Below are 18,376 nucleotides of genomic sequence, written 5' to 3' on the forward strand. Positions count from 1 at the left end.
GCAGTGCATCTTGTAGATGGTACACACTGCTGCCACTGTGCGTCAGTGGTGGAGGGAGTGAATGTTTGTGGATGTGGTGCCAATCAAGTGGACTGCTTTGTCCTGGATGGTGTCAAGCTTCTTGAGTGTTGTGGGAGCTGTACTCATCCAGGCAAGTGGGGAGTATTCTCTCACACTCCTGACTTGCGCTTTGTGAATGGTGGACAGGCTTTGGGGAGTCAGGAGGTGAGTTACTCATTGCACAATTCCTAGACTCTGAACTGCTCTTGTAGCCACAGTATTTATATGGCTAATCCAGTTCAGTTTCTGGTCAATGGTAACCCCCAGGATGTTGAAAGTGGGGGATTCAGTGATGGTAAAGCCATTTAACATCAAAGGGCAATAGTTGAATTCTCTCTTGTTGGAGATGGTCATTGCCTGACACTTGTGTGGCGTGAATGTTACTTGCCACTTGTCATCCCAAGCCTGGATATTGTCCAGGTGTTTCTGCATTTGGACATGGACTGCTTCAGTATCTGAAGAGTTGCGAATGGTGCTGAACATTGTGCAATCATTAGCAAACATCCCCACTTCTGATCTTACGATGGAAGGAAGGCCATTGATGAAACAGCTGAAGATGGTTGGGCCGAGGACACTACCCTGAGGAACTCCTGCAGTGATGCCCTGGAGCTGAGATGACGGACCTCCAATAACCACAGCCATCTTCCTTTGTGCTAGATATGACTCCAACCAGTGGAAAGTTTTACCCCTGATTCCCATTGACTCTAGTTTTGCTAGGGCTCCTTGATGCCACACTCTGTCAAATGCTGCCTTGATGTCAATGGCAGTCACTCTCACCTCACCACGGGAGTTCAGCTCTTTTGTCCATGTTTGGACCAAGGCTGTAATGAGATCAGGAGCTGGGTGGCCCTGGCTGAACCCAAACTGTGCATCAGTGAGCAGGTCATTGCTAAGCAAGTGCCACTTGATAGCACTGTTGATGACCCCTTCCATTACTTTACTGATGATTGGGAATAGGCTGATGCGGCGGTAATTGGCTAGATTAGATTTGTCCTGCTTTCTGTGTACAGGACATACATAGGGAATTTTCCACATGGCCGGCTAGATGCCAGTGTTGTAGCTGTACTGGAACAGCTTGGCTAGGGGTGTGGCAAGTTCTGGAGCACAAGTCTTCAGTACTATTGCCAGAATATTCTCAGGGCCCATGGCCTTTGCAGCATCTAATACCTTTAGCCATTTCTTGATATCACATGGAGTGAATTGAATTGGTTGAAGACTGGCATCTGTGATGCTGGTGACCTCCAGAAGATAAGTAATAGCATAAGTAATTATAAACTATCGTGTTATGAACTCAATTCTACTTCCTACTTCACTCAAGAATTCCCTCATACATTACATCAATTTTGAAGGTTCATTCACTTCTGTAGAGACCAACCCAGAAGTATGGTAAAGCTCCCCAGAACTCACTCTAATTCTTCTCAGTGTTCCAACCATTCTCCAAGTTACAAGATTTTTATAATGATCTTTCCATTAGATTTTTGGCTAAGTGACTCTCCAAATTCCTTTAAAGCCCTCATTACGGTGATTGCTTCAACCCCTTCTTCTGTTTAGACACATATCCGACTGCCTTCTCACAGCTTCCAAGTTAATTCTGCTAACTGCTTTCTGCCTCAAGATTCTGTGAGGACCATTGTGGATTTCGTCCATTAGCTTCAAACTAGAAAAATCCACATGGATTCCAAACTGAGATGCAACCTCACCTGTATTCCACGCAGTGAGCAATAATGTTAGTATTTTCTCTGCTTAAAGTGCAGTACTGACTACCAATCATCTCCTGTTGGCTCTCTACTATCATTGAGATATAGTCTGCACCAAAGCAAAACTGCAACTGGCTGCTTTCTGAGCAAACACACAGATAAATTAAACAGAAGAACCTCTCAAGTCCCACAGCCTATCTCTATAACAATGTGGAATGCTATGGGAGGTTCTCAAACAGAAATTGAAATGAATTATTTTACCTTCAATGCAACACTTTTACTCTGCAACCCAAGTTAATTATTTATATCACTAATGGGTGCAATTGCCCTTTCTCCAGACTCCTTGGGTCCATAAAGAAACCCCCATGTTTGCAAAATTTTCTTTCATCTGGAAATTACCTTCATAATTTAATTTTTCTATTGAAGTAATTGTAGGCATCATGGCTCTAAACAAGGTTTAAAGATGGGCTATCCATTGTTCAAGTTTTTACACCTCCCCCTCTGATCTAATAGGCTAAACATTGGTTAACTTTTAAGTGTCATTGACTTCAAGCTTGTTGGAGTTGTATTGACATCAGAATTGTGCTTACCAGTTTCTCAACCAGGTGCCCCCATTTATCTGCAGTTAAAACTTTAATTCCTAAAATTAAAAGTTATATTCTAAAACGTATGAATTATGAACTAGATATTCATAACAAAGAATATAGAGGGGCTCTGACAATGCTTCACTAGATTGAGGGTTGTTCTAATGAGGACAAATTAAGTAGAATGGTTCTATATTCTCTGGAATCTACAAAACTGAGAGGTGATCTTACTCAAAAATATAAAATTCTTAAAGGGCTTGACAATGTAGATGCTGTGAGACTGTTTACACTGGCTGGAGAGTCTAGGACAATGAGTTATAGTCAAAGATAATGGGTCGGCCATTTAAAACTGAGACAAGAAGAAATCTCTTCACTCATAGAATTGGAGACTTTGGAATTGTCTTCACCTGAGGGCTGTGAATGCTCATTCGATGAATATATTTAAAACTGAAATTGGTAGAAGCAAGGGATATGGAGATTGGACAGGCAAGTGGAGCTGGTGTAGGAGGTCAACCATGACATTATTGAATGACAGGGCAGTCTCAAAGTACTGTAAGGCCTACTCTTGTTTTTATTTCTTGCATTCTTATGTTCAAATAGCCTGCATGCTTCCAGTTACCCATTGCAGAGAATCTTGCATGGAAGAGCCAACTGAAGCATCAATTGAGGTGATCACACACTCCTTGGATGACAGCAGATTATTGTTACCACAGGAGTTGTATTGAACATGCTGCAGATGGTTCTTGGCAAATGGTCCTAAGCATTGAGTCATTAATGGTGCATATCCATCATTCTTCCTCAATAGGTTTTGCTTCTGAAGGTTTGCATCCCTGTTCTCTGCGGCAGAGCTAGGGCGTTAGCTTGCACTAGGGGATGCAGTTTCCTAATGGTCCTTTTCACCTGCACCTGATCCTGCTCATTTTTATTTTCTGTTTCGTGCAGTGCACCTTTTGTGAGGGTTATTCATTATCTTATCTGCTGCAATGTGGCCCAACGCTTCTAACAGACATAGAAAGGCGGGAGAGGGAAAAGGGTTACCACATATGAATAAGCAACAGTGATTAAATTGCAGCACTATGCACCACCAGGTTATCATATGGAGTGTGAGAGGGGATAGTTTGGTAAAGGGAGTAGGGAGTGGTCAAACATTCAATTACATGTGTCATAGAATAATTGTGCCTATTCAGCCCAATGCCTCGACCAGAGTCGACCTACCTAGTTTGAATTTGAATAAAAGCGTGGCAGTTAACTGTTTCCAGCTGCATTCTCCATTGTCACACCTCTACTAATCTGAGTCCACTTGCCAACCAATAGCACTCCCTTTTCATGCAATATAAATTGTTGGTTACCCTTTACAATCTGTCCTGATGGGTGCAAGATAAAAAGCTTAGACAGCATGTCTTTTTTTCAGCAGTACTCTACAAGGATACCTTTAACCATGATCAAAACATTTTAAAAACTGTCAAATTCATTGCCTTTGGCAACCAATGCAAAGAGTTTCATTGAGTTTGTTCTGAGTCACTTTGGCTAAGGCATCATTGTATGGATCCCACTCTGAGACAGGCTTGGTGCTTTTGGTTTCAGGATCATCTCTCCACAACAAATCATCTTCATCTCCATCCAATGAATTGGATATTCTGTATTTTTTGAATGACCTGGTGTCAGTTTGTGCATTAATGCAATGATTTCATGATGAAACAACATAAAACAAAGTGGGAAGTGGACATATTTCCACTCTTTATGAAGGTTTTCACCAGCATCCACCTATTCAATTTGGTGCAAAAATTATCCTTGAATGGTTTGTTGAGGCACACATCCAAAGGTTGAACTATGGACGTTAGGCCCCCTGATATAACTGTAATGTGGGTGTTATTTTTTCTCAGGCACCTCTTAACTTCATGGGTTATATGAATATATCCCACACCAAGGGCAGAATTTTCTCGTCGGTGAACGGTGGGGGGGGGGGGGGGGGGGGGGGCGCTCGCCAACACGTAAAATGATGCGTGGTGACGTCGGGTGGAACTCCCGATGTCACCGTGCCCTATTTAAATTTTTAGGTAGGCGGGGGCGCAGCAAAATCAGCTGTCTGCCCGCTGACCTGTCAGTGGCCAATTGAAGCCATTGACAGAGTCATTGAAGCAATTAATGGACCTGCCCATCCAACTCTAAAAAGCATGAAACCTCATCCACGGGTGGGATGACGCTTCATGTAGGTTTTTAAAAATTTAATTAAAGTTTTTTAAACGGTTATGGACATGTCCCAACTCATGTGACACTGTCCAATGAGGGGATATGTCAGGGAAATTTTTTTTCTATACTTAATATTTTTTATTGTGTAGCCAATCTCCCTGAGGCAGCACTTAGCCTCAGGGAGATGAGTGCGCTCTTTCGTGTACATGTATGAAAGAGCTCAGTCTCGGGTCAGGGATTCCCACCCACCCGCTCAGGGAGTGCATAGCGCTTCCATGTGGGCGTCACGCTGGGCAGGCCTTAATTGGCCCACCCACGTAAAATGGCAGCACACCCCTGATCGGAGGCTCGCCTCTTGTGCATCCGCACTTCAACTCCCCCTCCGATCATAGGAAAATCTTGCCCTAAGTTGCAGTTTTTGCGTAGGCCACTGGGGCGGCTATTCCACACATTATCAATCCACCACTTCACCCCATCCTCATCCATCCAACTGTTGTCATGGACATGCAAAAACCCCTGCAGGGAGCTTGATTTTTGGCATGGTTTTATGTTTGAAAATTACCATTGGCTTTAATTTTATTTCATCGAACATGCAGGCTAGTACCACCATGAATCTTGTCTTCTCATGTCCTATGGTCTTAAATACAACTGTTTTTGAACCATTCCACTTCACAGTTCAGCTGCTGGGCGTATCGACAGTCATGGGTGTTTTATCCATGTTGTCAGTGTGACATAATAGGTACTTATGATTTTGCCATTGCCTAATGATGAATCGCTTGAAACTGGTAATTTTGGCATTGAGGTATTTCGGTAGTCTCTGAGCCATCTTGGTCTTCAGCAACAACACCAGCCATTTTTGTTTCATAAAGTGGCTACACCAACCATCTGTTTCTCTGAAATATTTGCTGGGCTCAGGATTTGATTTGGCTCATTTAAGTGTGCATATATGTGTTGCATTTCTATTGACGGTGTAACCATTCTGACAATTTTCGAGGACCCATTCCGAAACATGCTTCTCAAGATCAGGCCAGTAGCTGGACCCTGTTTTCATGGCCCATGTGGTTGTGGGCATCTTCTCTAGGGCGAATTCCTTCTTCTTCTTTTCTCACATCAGTTTTCACTAACACTGAATTCCCTCGCTGCAGCACAGTTATTTAATGAGTTAGCAAACATTAAGGCTTTTAGTTTGAAACCAGCTTCATACTGTGTTCTTTTTGATAGAGGGTTCCTTTGTGTTCACCAGGCTCATTCTGCTCTGTGTGGCCGCCTTAAACCCCAGCGCATCTTTTTGGCAACATAGCCCATGTCACCTGCTTGATGCCATGCACCAACTTATATATGAGTGAAGCTTGAATTTCTGAGGTGAAAGATTGAGGCCGACAGCGAATACAGGTATAGAATTTCTTAGCAGAACAGTGAAGGATCAATGTATTCACCAAGTATGGGCCTAAACATGATGTTTGGCGCCAAAGAAATTGGGTCATCTTATCCGCCAGAGCGACATACGCATTGCGATCTATGGTATATTAAAATCTGTGTCATGGGGTTACTGATACTCTTACCAGTGGAAACAATTTCTCCCAATTACTCTATCCAAACCTCTCTGGATTTTCAACACCCCCATTAAATCACCCCTTAACCTCCAGTCCTGCAGCTTTGCCATCTGCGTGCCTTCCCTCTACCAATGAAGCCAATGGCTACTATTGCACTTTATGCCTCAGAGATATGCAGAGATGACTCTCACCAGGTCCTATGTGTGAACATTTTAATGTTTTTAAGATGTCTGTTTTCTCATGCTGACTGCTCGCTTTCTCGTTCCCTGTAACCACACCCACAGGGCAGAATGTTACAGCCCTGTTTCGGCAGGGAGAGGGCTGTAAAATGTGGCGAGACATTATAAACCCCGTTGACATTAGTGGGAATGTAAAATCCAGCTGCCATAAAATTCTGCCCGCGGGCTTGACTTACAGCAAATAGCACAATGAGCAGTCAACAGACACACACAATCAAACACCAAGCAATTGAACAATTGAACACAACAGTTACCTCCTCCATGGGAGAGTGCTTGCATTGATGCTGCCCCTCTTCCTGATCTTGACATACATCTCCCGATGTGTGCTTGCCTTGTACACTGAGTGACAATGGGTTAGTGTGCCAAATTGAAAGATTGTGATGATGCTTACAGCAGAGTGGAAGATGAGAAGAAGAAGCAGCAGTTGAGGCGGAGTGGAGTCAAGTAGCTCCAAAGGCAGTAGAGGGACCTCAAGGTGTCAGTAAGGAGATGTGATAAAGTTTCTTGTGATGGGAGGAGAGGCGTGGGAAACAGGGAAGAGAAGAATTGATAATGCTGGGGCTAAGTTGAATGGGGCAGAGTTTGGGGGCACAGAAATTGAGAGATGTGGAGGAGGGTCATAGAATATCTGGTGAAGTCATGAATTATTTCCTCACAATGCTGTCTGGTCTGACAACATTGTTTGTGACATTAAACTGATTATTTGCCTCTCTCTGATGTTGTGCTATTTGCCTGGACACTCAGCACCTGGGAGGAGAATTTTCTTCCTTCTGTTACATTGCTCTTAAAAAAAAAACTCCGTGACATAATTGGCTAAACTGCGGCTCTGACTACAGTCACCTACTCTGCAGTTTGGAATAGCACTTCAATGGCCACCATGCAAAAAGTGTTCCTCCCCTTTAAGAGTAACAGTTTGCCTTTAAGTAGCAACAGCCCCTCTTCATTTACTCCCCTCCAAATGGGAGATCCACCCATAAATCACACACATGGCACATCACCCTGAATATTAAAATAACACCTGACCGCAAAACTGTTTCAGGACTCCCACTAGTGTCATTAGGGAAGTATAGTCGATGCCCAACAACCATACGATTTGCATAAAACTTGAAAGTCACTCCCTGAATCTTGCCACGCAAACAAGCTTTGTTCTCCCCTCCCTAATTATAGTTTTAATAAGATTTAATAGTAAGGAGGACTGTGCAATACTATGGGCAGGATGTTCGGGTCGTTGGGGGGGCGAGCACAGTGGACGGGGTCCGGGAGCGGTCGGGAAATGGTCCGCCACCCGTGATCGGCCCCCAACCATGCGCTGAAAGACTCAGCGCTGCCGGGGTAGGGGTGCAGGAGGACGGCAAGCACTGAAGTCAGCGCGGGGGTGGGGGAGCACCCTCCCACTCCATGAAGGCAGAGAGCTGCCTTAGGGAGCTGAAGAATTTTAAATACAAAAATAAAGATTGGGAAATTCTGAAAAAAAATGTCCTGCGTACGACTCACTCACATGAGCATATACATAATAAAAACATGTCAAAACATTTTTAATGTTTTTAATTAATATCAGAAGCTCCATCCCGCTCATGGATGAGGTTCCCTCAAAAATGCAAAGGCCGCCTGGCTGATTCGCCCACCCACCAACCGTAAGGTTGGGCGGGCAGCAAAAAAATCTCTCTTAATTAATATTTTAATGGCTGCAACAGGCCTCTTAATTGTTGGCGGTCGTGCTGCCGACTCTCACGCTCACCCGCCGACCGAAATATCGTGTGAGTGCACAATGACATAATCGCCTGACGTCATCGTGCGCTATTTAACGCCCAATCGGGTCGGGCGCGCCACCCGCGGGATGTAAAATTCTGCCCTATGGAACTAACTTCAAATCTTTAGGCCAGACTGATGGGGTAAAGTCTAATTTTCTGATGTTAAATAAACTGGGTGCGAGCCATTATAACCCACAGCACAACGTTACTCGTAATTCACAATAAAATTAATAATCTTACTAGGCTTCTTATGCTCAGGCGTGTTGAGTAATAAATGCTCAGGATCCAAATGGACCTTTTTTGATGATTAGCACTTATCATATTAATAGTTGAAGGTCACCCCACAAAATATTCGCTTGCACTACTAACCCTAATCTAATTAATGTGTGTGACAAAGAACGATGGCATAATCGCCACATAATGTTGTCTGGCATGGAAAATGGAAGTATCACAATTGTATTGTAGTGAAAACTCTTCAGAGGTTTGAGTTATAGATGAACTGCCTTACTGACTTGAAGCAAGGACGTAGAAACACATGCATTGGTGTTTGTTCAGTATTTCTCAGTTCCATTGGTGAAAGTAATGACTTCTTAAATGTAAAATAGAAATCCTCTGGTAACCCAAGAAACCATTCTTCATGCCCGAGACTAGACAGGAATTGTTGACAGAGCACTGTACTGAAGAAGGGGGATGGTACCACTGTAACTAAGTCTGATCCTGTCATCAACCAATGTTCACACACCAGCACATTACAGCAGTGACTTGCTGGCTAATGAGCAAGGCCATGAACTCTGAATGATTTCCCCTATTCCAGCTCAGGGAACTCTCAGAGCATTCTAATTCGATGTTACCAATAAAGACCAATTTCATCTTCAATGTCCTTTTAGAGCTTTGTCTCAAACCTAACCTATACTATATTTGATCTGGATGAGAGTGCTTGATACTGATTTTGGAGGAAATAAAAGTATGTTCCATGTTAATTGTATAGTAATTGAGTATTTAATTCTGTCCATGTGGTATAGGCATTAACAACAGTTTCACTTATGCTCCTATCTATAGGAAGAGACTGAAACTGTAGTTGATGGGTTAGGAGGTGCCCGTTTGTAATGTGTATCTCTGCAAATAAAAGCATGTAAAGTATGTAAAGATTAGGCTCCAGATCTATCCTTCATATCTGGTTTATTGGAATAGAACATTTCATTCCTAAAACATGCTCATCATTTGAGCACAAGTTTATCCCTCTCCTCCCCAAAATAAAAGATACAGATCCAATGTTTAGAACAAGGATAAATCAGTAAGGGAAAAGAATAATAAACCAGGTTACTATAAGCAGAAATGACTTCAGAAAAAAAGTTCCATATCTTAGCAAAGTGCTATGGGACAGCAGTAATTATATCATATAATTGCTGAAACAATATCAGTTTGAAGAAATACATTCTCTTTGAAGCAGTTCGTATCTTTCCTTTGCAACTATGAGCTTAGCCATTCACTTTCAATTCTGTTTTTATCAGTAGTGTCAAGTGCTAGTGTGGAGTGCTTCTTTCCAGAAATGATTGACAGGCTTCTTATTTTAATTGCTCCTTGCATAAAGTAGTTTTAACAACAACAACAACTGGGATTTATATGGCATCTTTAACAAAGAAACTTAGGAACAGGAATAGGCCATTTACCCTTGAGCTTGTTCCGCCATTCATTGAGATCATGGTTGATCTGTGACCTAACTCCAAAAATTGCCTTTGCCCTATGCCCCGTAACACCTATGGATAACAAAAATCTGTCAATCTCAGATTTAAACCAGATCTTGCATCAATTGCCATTGGCAGAAGCAAATTCCAACTCTTGGCATGTGGAAGTGTTTCCTAATTTCACTCCTGAAAGATATGTCTCTAATATTTAGACAATGCCCTGTAGTCATAGATTCCTCAAAGAGCTGAAATAGTTAGTCTCTGTCTAGTGTAGTAAAATGTCTCAAGGTACTTTAAGAGTGACACCATTAAAAACATTTTTGACACTGAGCCACACAGGGGACAAAAGTTCTGCCAAAGAAGTAGGTTTTAAAGAACATCTTCAAGGGGAAGAGAGATGTAGAGAAGCAGATATGTTTAGGGAGGGAACTCCAAAGCTTAATGTCGAAGCAGCTGAAAGCAAGGCTGCCAATGGTGGAGGGATTAAAATCGGAGAAGCAGAAGAGGTCAGAATTGGCGGAGTGCAAAGGTCTTGAAGGCCTGTAGGGCTGGAGGATGTTGCAGACTTAAGGAGGGGATGAGGCCTTTGAAAACAAGAATGTGGGTTTTAAAATTGAGGACTTTGAATAGGAAAGACAGGTTGGAAATGGGGTGGTATTTTGCAAAGAGATCAAGGGTAGGTTTTTGAGGAAGGGTGATGAGGGCAGATGTGCAGTGGGTCAGTACCCGAGGAGAGTCAGATAAATTGTGGAGCAGGAAGGGAATTTGGCCAATCAATGGTTTGCTCAGTGTAAGATGTAGGGAACAAGAGTTTGGTCCCAGGGACAGGATGAACGCAGAGAGCAAGGCAGGAGGTGGAATAAAATCTTAAGTAATATTGCTGTTTACCAAATCTACAAATTGGTTTATTTGGAAGTAATTTCACAAAAGTGATTTTGCAATATCAAATTTATTAGTGATGCATATGTGGTCCAGTGCTTTCTTTTTCTTGGTGAGAGGTTTTTTTTTTACATCTGTTTAGCTCATGAGTGTAAACGGTTTGGTTTCCCCACAGAATTAATACATTTCAGTGCCATTCAGAATGCATCCTTAGACTTACTGTACAACATAAAGAAACTTTGAGGACCTTAAATTGGATAATTTTACTCCTTTGCTGGAAACATTAGTCACTTTATTAAATTTGACAGTGTATCAGTTACAACATTTCTGCGCGGCTACCTTTGGGATCCAAAATCATGTTGTATTAGAAACTGGACACAATAGTGGTCTCTCTGTTAAGCAGTGGCCTATTGATCTCAGGTCACTGAATTTTAATTGTATGTATTTCTGTATCAATCTTTCTGTTAAGTTCATATTTTTATAGCAATTGAAATGAGAGGCGCCATTAAACGGTGTAAGTTACAGCAGTTGGAGGGAAGTTGGGTTCTGGAACGCTTGACCTGAAAACATGGTGGAAGCTGACACTATAAAATAATTTTAAATGGGACTTGGTGGACCCTTGAGGATCAGGAGTTTGCTGGCTTACAGGCAAAAAGCTGGTATGTGAGACTAAGCATAACTGGTTTTTCAAAGAGCCAGCACATGCATGAAGGACTGAATAAACCTTGCAAATTTTTATACCATGTTATGAGCTTTAGCATGGTGCCTGAACTAAATGCAATTCCTTTTATTGTGCAATTGCCAAATGTGTCCTCTTCATGAACTGTAATTCATCACTGTGTCATTCTACTGCTTAGAAAGGTCATGTATAAAACCATAGCTTCCTATGTCTGATTTGAATGGGACCTTCCTGCCTTTACTGAACCTGCTGCATATAATACATTAGAGCTTGCTGGTACTTGGCTAAACCAGATTACTTGGTTATCCAGTATTGTTAATGACCATGCTGTACGCAGGCATTAGGTTGAACCAGATTACTTGGATATCCAATAATGCGAATGACCACTGCTGTACTTTTTCTTCTCTTCTCCTCTCTTATCCTTCATCCTCTAGATATTTTTTGTCTTTTTAATTTCATTTCTGCATCCTGAGTATGTTTATATTTGTCTTGATATCAAGGTGACAAACTGTAGCACACCTGTGATAACAGATTATTGTTTTTAAACAGTTGCAGCTAGTTGATTCTATCCCATATCTCCACAGGATCCTTGTCTTCAATATGGCAAGCACAGTAGAATTTACTTTAGGCTTTAAATGTCAATTGAACAGCAAACGTATAAGTGAGATAATGGTGAGACGATAGCAAAAAACATAACATTTACAATAGCCAAGCTTTACTAGATCCTTGTTTTTTTCTTATTCATTCATGGGATCGCTGGCTAGGCCAGCATTTATTGCCCATCCCTAATTGCCCTTGAGAAGGTGATGGCGAGCTGCCTTCTTGAACCGCTGCAGTCCATGTGGTGTGGGTCCACCCTCAGTGCTGTTAGGGTGGGAGTTCCAGGATTTTAACCCAGTGACAGTGAAGGAACGGTGATATATTTCCAAATCAGGGTGGCAAGTGGCCTGGAGGGGAACTTCCCAGGTTGTGGTGTTCCCATGTGTCTGCTTCCCTTGTCCTTCTGGATGGTAGCGGTCATGGGCTTGGAAGGTGCTGTCTAAAGAGCCTTGGTGAGTGCTAGAAGTTCACCTTGTAGATAGTACAGACTGCTGCCACTGTGCGTCGGTGGTGGAGGGAGTGAATGTTTGGAATGGACTGCCAATCAAACAGGTTGCTTTGCCCTGAATGGTGTCCAGCTTCTTGAGTGTTATTGGAGCTGCACTTATCCAGGCAAGGGGGGAGTATTCCATCAGACTTCTAACATATGCCTTGTAGATGGTGGACAGGCTTTGAGGAGTCAGGAGGTGAGTTACTCGTCGCAGGATTTCTAGCCTCTGATCTTGTAGCCACAATATTTATATGGCTAGTCCAGTTCAGTTTCTGGTCAATGGCAACCCCCCCAGGTTGTTGATAGTGGGGGATTCAGCAATGGTAATGCCATTGAACCTTAAGGTGTAACAGAAAATAGTTCTAAGTTTAATGATAAAAGCATGACAACTTAATGTTAAAATAGCTGTTTTATCATTTTTTTTCCCCCTCCTCACCTACAGAAGTTGCTCTGCTTATCTCAGTCTCCTCAGTTGTGGTCAGCTATCTCTTTAATGATAAAATTCATTGAATTGAACGGTGCAGGCTAATAAATACACCTAACTATTGTAACAGAAGCCAAAGTTTTTGTTTAAAGAACTCAGCAGTTCAGGTAGCCTCTATGGGGGGAGAAACAGAGCTAACGCTTCAGGTCATTGACCTTATGTCAGGATGAAATGTTTATTCTGTTTCTCTCCCTAGTGACGCTGCCAGACTTGCATCATTTTCTGTTCACATTTTATATTTCTAGGATCTGCAGTCTTTTGTCTTTGTATTTAAATAATGGGTTGTTTAATTTATGATTCTGGCAACCAGAGATGCAGTTTACAGGAATCACACAACTAGATTATATTTGAATTAAGTGGCTTGGCTTATCTCTGAAGCAAACTGCTTGGTAACAAACTGAGCAATCACTGCATCAAATAACATGACCTCTAGGGAGTGAAACTCTTTATAGCCCCCACCCACCCCACGTAGGATCACAGGATTTACAAAGCGAGTACCAAATTCAAAATCAGATTTAAAACATGCTTCATTTTCCCCATTCACATTAAATGGCATTGCTTCCTATCATAGACTCATTTGGTGTCATCTGGGGGCATACACCTGAGCTTAGTGCAGACTTGGTTTAAAATAATGTTTCTTACCGAGAGTGCTACACTTCCGATTATCTGTCCATAGGGTAACTTTAGAAGATATTTGAACGCTGCTAAGATTTTAAAATAGACTTTACAGGCGTTTGCTCAAGGATGCATATTTTATTAAAAAAATCTATAGAATGTTTTGCACAGAATTTCTGGATAAAATATAGGTGAAGGCTGGGATTTTCCAGCCCCGTCATGGGTGGGACTGGCCACGGGTGAGGTGGCGCCCCAGCTAGAAGCCCATTGACTTGCGACAGGACCGGAAGATCCTGGCGGCGGGCGGGTGTGGTAAATCCCACCAATAGCTTTCTTGGCCTGGTTGTACGTGATCTATGTTTAAGGGTTCAAACAATGTACTTGGTTTCACTCCAAGGCGGTCAGGCTAACTAGGCATTCTACCTAGTTTTACGGGCTGTTTTCCCTCTCCTAGAAGGTGGTTAGCTTGTTGAGGATGTGGAGGGGTTTTGCTGAATAGGATTCCACAATTGAGCCCTAGGCTTCCAAGGATCTCCCTTATTCCAACTATGAAATGTATGGCAGGTGCTTCAGACACATATTTGTGGTGAGGAAAGATGTGCTCCACTAACATGGGATTGCAAGGCCTTGCAGCCACGAAATGACCATGAGATGGGTTGAAGATATTTTGGTGATACACGAATGGGAAATGGATGAAGCATTTTGATGGTGAGGACTGGGTCTCGCTCAGGAATGTGGACTGTTGTTCAATACTGGATGTTGTTAGCTAACCATTTAACCACAACAGGATAAGATAGACTTTGCAAGAAATTGCTTGCATGGTATAATACTTGCCTTGTTGAGGAGATGCTTTATTTTGGAGACCCCACTTTTTGGGCTGCACTGACAGTTGTTTTGTTTTGTAGAATACTGAATTGGTTTGTCATATTTAATAAATTGTTGCTAAAACAAGGTTGTTTTTTTGACCATATTGGACTACTACGTTCAGGTTAATGTGGAAGAATAGAGAGATAGCTGCGTTTGATATGTTGGTATTTAGAAACCAACAAGGAAATATTTCTTCAATTGCTGAAAAAGCGAGGCATGCTGTTGAAGCTTTTCATCTTGCACTCATCAGGACAGATGCAAGAATGCCAAATTTCAAAGGGAACAACAATTTATACTACAGAACAGGGTGCTAAGAATTACACTAACAACCAATTTAAGATGCTCAATTGGACTTGCAATGTGGCTCACTTATGCTTGCTAGAAGCTACATATATTCATTAGCAGAGACTTGTCCTCTGCAAGCATAAAGCACATGTCCAGGCATTATCCCTTTTTTGAATTAAACAAAAGCATGAGGGACAATTGCTCCATGATGCATTCTCCATGGCAACACATTGACCAATCAGAGCTGACTTAGCAACCAGTTAACACCCTTTTCTCATGTAGTATAAATTGTTGTTACCTTTGAAATTTGGCATTCTTGCATCTGTCCTGATGAGTACAAGATGGAAAGCTTCAACAGCATGTCTTTTTTTCAGCAATACTCGAATTCTGCACTGCCAAGCAACTATATTTTCTATTGTTCCTTAAGAACCTGGGAAAATAAGAAATGGGGATATTTAACCCCTCAAGCCTGTTCCACCATCCAATGAAACCATGGCTGATCTGTGACCTACCTCAATATACCCCATCTTTGCTCTATATCTCTTAAATGTCTTTAACTAACAAAAATCTATGAACCTCAATTTTAAAATTAATAATTGATCTAGCATCAATTGCACTTTTTGGAAGAAAGTTCCAAATTTCCACCACCCTTTGCACGAAGAAGTGTTTTCTAATTTCACTCTTGAAAGATCTGGCTTTAACTTTTAGACAATGTCCCCTAGTCCTGAACTTCCCAACTAGTGTAAATCGTTCCTCCTATGCTCCCCTTAATACCTTCTGCATAGCCATTGTCTTTAGATCTCTTCTCCATATGTATGTGTGTACTTTATCTGTCACATCCTTCACATATAAATTAATACATTTGCTCTGATATCCTCTAGTTAGTCAAGGAAAGGCAACAGTTTCATAGAATAACATTACATGACCTAGTATGGTAGAAAGATTCTCTCTCTGCATCGTCCCGAGTCCAAGTGGTCAACCAGTCCTTGGAAGAAAATACAAACACTTAACTACCATGTGGGAGATCTTGTGGCACAGTGGGTAGCGTTCCAGACTCTGAGCCAGAAACTCTGGGTTCAAGTCCCACTCCAGGATTTGATGGCCCAGCAGGTTGAGTGTCAGCTTGTAAACCTTTTCATCATACTCCAATAGCAGGCGGTAAAAGCAGGAATGATTCCTGGTCAGCCATGTGATGGAAAGAAATTGGAGTCCCTACCATCACGACCCATGGTTCCAGGCTACAACATGCACGTAAAAAGCTTATGTTGCCATAGCAACTCTGACTCCTTGGCAGGGAGAGGGTGGTTGGCTGGACGGCTGATTTGGATCAGATTGGTTTGATCTCTGATCTGGCTGGAGTGGATTTGAGACCCGCCTCCTTGCCCTACCTGTGATGGAGGTCATGATGCTGTGGGTCGGACCTGCTTCTGGGCAGAGAACTCAAGAAGAATGACCATTTCTCATCAATAAAATCTCTTTTGTAATGCACAGCAGTAAGTTTAGAAATGATAACACTTTGAACGAGGGTTGTTGGATAGTCATCAGGAGTTGGAATCTTGGCCATTTTTTCTATTTCTAAGATAGCAATTACCAGCCCAGCTAAAATGTACAAACTCAGTATTGTGTAAGGTTTGAACCTGGGATGTCCTCTGTCTCTACAGCATGGCTGCTGTTAATCTCCAACCTAGGTAACTCAGAATTTTTATCTTGTGAAGTACTTTTGCAGCTTGGAGTTTTTGATAATATAGCTAGATGTTGCTCATTTAAAATTATCTGTTTTTTGCAGACTCTATAACAAATGCTATCAAATAAGTGGGTAATGTGTCTCTTTTTTGCGAGGTGAGTTGCAACTTTCACTCTCATTGTCCTATGACTATAAATGTCACCTACTGCTATGACCTAACTGTCTGCTTCACCCAACAAGAGGGCCATTTGATTGGCACAGATTGAAATCCCTGTAAAGCTAATTTTCCATACGTCACCAAGTCTGTAAGCTTTATGAGTGATCAGGAGTCGGAATAGGAACCGGCAGAATCTTAATTGTATTTTGAGTTAATGAGTTGTTTTAAAACATTGATATTTGATTTACTTTATCGAAGTTTCTGGACAACCCTCTCAAAAACCAGACTATCTGGTCCAAAACCAAAGCAGATGACAGTGCTATTCTTATGTCATTCTTCCTTTGCTTACTGGGACTGTCCACCAGAGGGTGCTCCAGTGTGAATGTCATTCAAGGTTGGGATTTCAACCTCGAATGCAAAGCCAAGATCCTTGCCTTGATGCCGCCGCTTGAATAGTTTTGCTAATTTATTTTCTGCAGTGATTCAACTATTAACTAGCAGTGTCAGAAAGAAAGTGATTCTCTTGATAAAAAGTGATGGTACGACACCTGCCAGGAAATTGTTGACATGATAATGCTCTGCAGAACAGTACTAATGGAGGAACATTCGACTGATGAAAGTTGGGGCATAGTTCATTTCACATTTATTCTCAAAATTGACGGTTTAGTAAACATGGATTGGTAATTTGTATTTGCAATCCATTCCCTTCTTTCCAAAATATAAGCCCACACCTACATTATAGCCCTTGCATCGGTATAGATAATGCTCTTAGATCCACTGACAATCAATCATTGTAATAGGATCATACAGCTTTAAGAGTAGACAAGTGCATGATTTAATTTTACCTTCTGTGGAGCCTGCTGAATCATTTACAGGGATAAAAACATAGAGGATTAGTTTAGTTCGACTGAGCGGGCTAGGCTTCCACAGCAAGGGAACCTCCAGACAGTTTTTATTCCTCCTCGCCCACAGCCCAGCCTTTGCAAGCAATTTCTAGGGACCAAAGGCAGAATGTTCCCGACATGGCTTCTGAATCCTGACACCAGGCTGAAATCTGGGTAAGAAACTAGCACGATGGGGGAAACAGTCACTCATTGTAATTTTCCCCAGTGCAGTTAATTGATGGCCCGAGGGCAGGTTCACCATCGAATTAAGAACATTGTCAGGTTCATGAAGCTGAAGGGCCAATTGGAGGCCTTCCAGTTTGGGAGGAGCAGCAGACTGAAATGGAGGGTAAGTGAGAGAGAGGACGCTTTAAAATGGAGACGCCCTCTCTCCAACTTCTTAAAATTTAAACCAAAGAGTAGATAGCAGCCAGGACATTACATAGTGGGAAGGGGGCAGGTTGGAGCCCCTCTCCCTGGCGATCTGCGATGGCTACAGCACCCAGACAGTCAGCGAGGGCCTCTAGGCCTACCTGGAGCGCTTCTCTCGGGCCTCCTAAACTGACCACCGCTGCCTTCAGGAAAATGGAGGCTGGCTGGAAAATCCCAGTCGGCCTTCTTTAATTGGTCTTAATTGGCCCTTAATGAACCCTGTCAGTTACCCACTGTGCTCACGCGAGTAGCCCTGCTGCTCCCTCCACCCAGCCTCACAGAATTGGCCCAGAGGCAGGATGGAGCCCGGGAATCCGTCCGCTAGCCGGCAGAGTTATTTTTAGTTCCTGCCTGTCTCCACTCCTGGCTCATTCGGAGGACAAAACCCCTGCCCTAAGGAGACAAAATTCGACAGTCCATAAGGACAGGTGCCGAGATCGTGATGCACAGTTCACTGGCGCCCACTGAGCAGGACGCCAACTTCACTCTGCCTATGTTTTAAATGCTTTTAACATCCATCCATCGCTAAATACGCTGTTAATTGGCTGGACACTTGAGCAG

The sequence above is a fragment of the Cetorhinus maximus genome, chromosome 2, assembly GCF_964194155.1.
Source record: "Cetorhinus maximus chromosome 2, sCetMax3.hap1.1, whole genome shotgun sequence".
Classification (NCBI taxonomy): domain Eukaryota; kingdom Metazoa; phylum Chordata; class Chondrichthyes; order Lamniformes; family Cetorhinidae; genus Cetorhinus; species Cetorhinus maximus.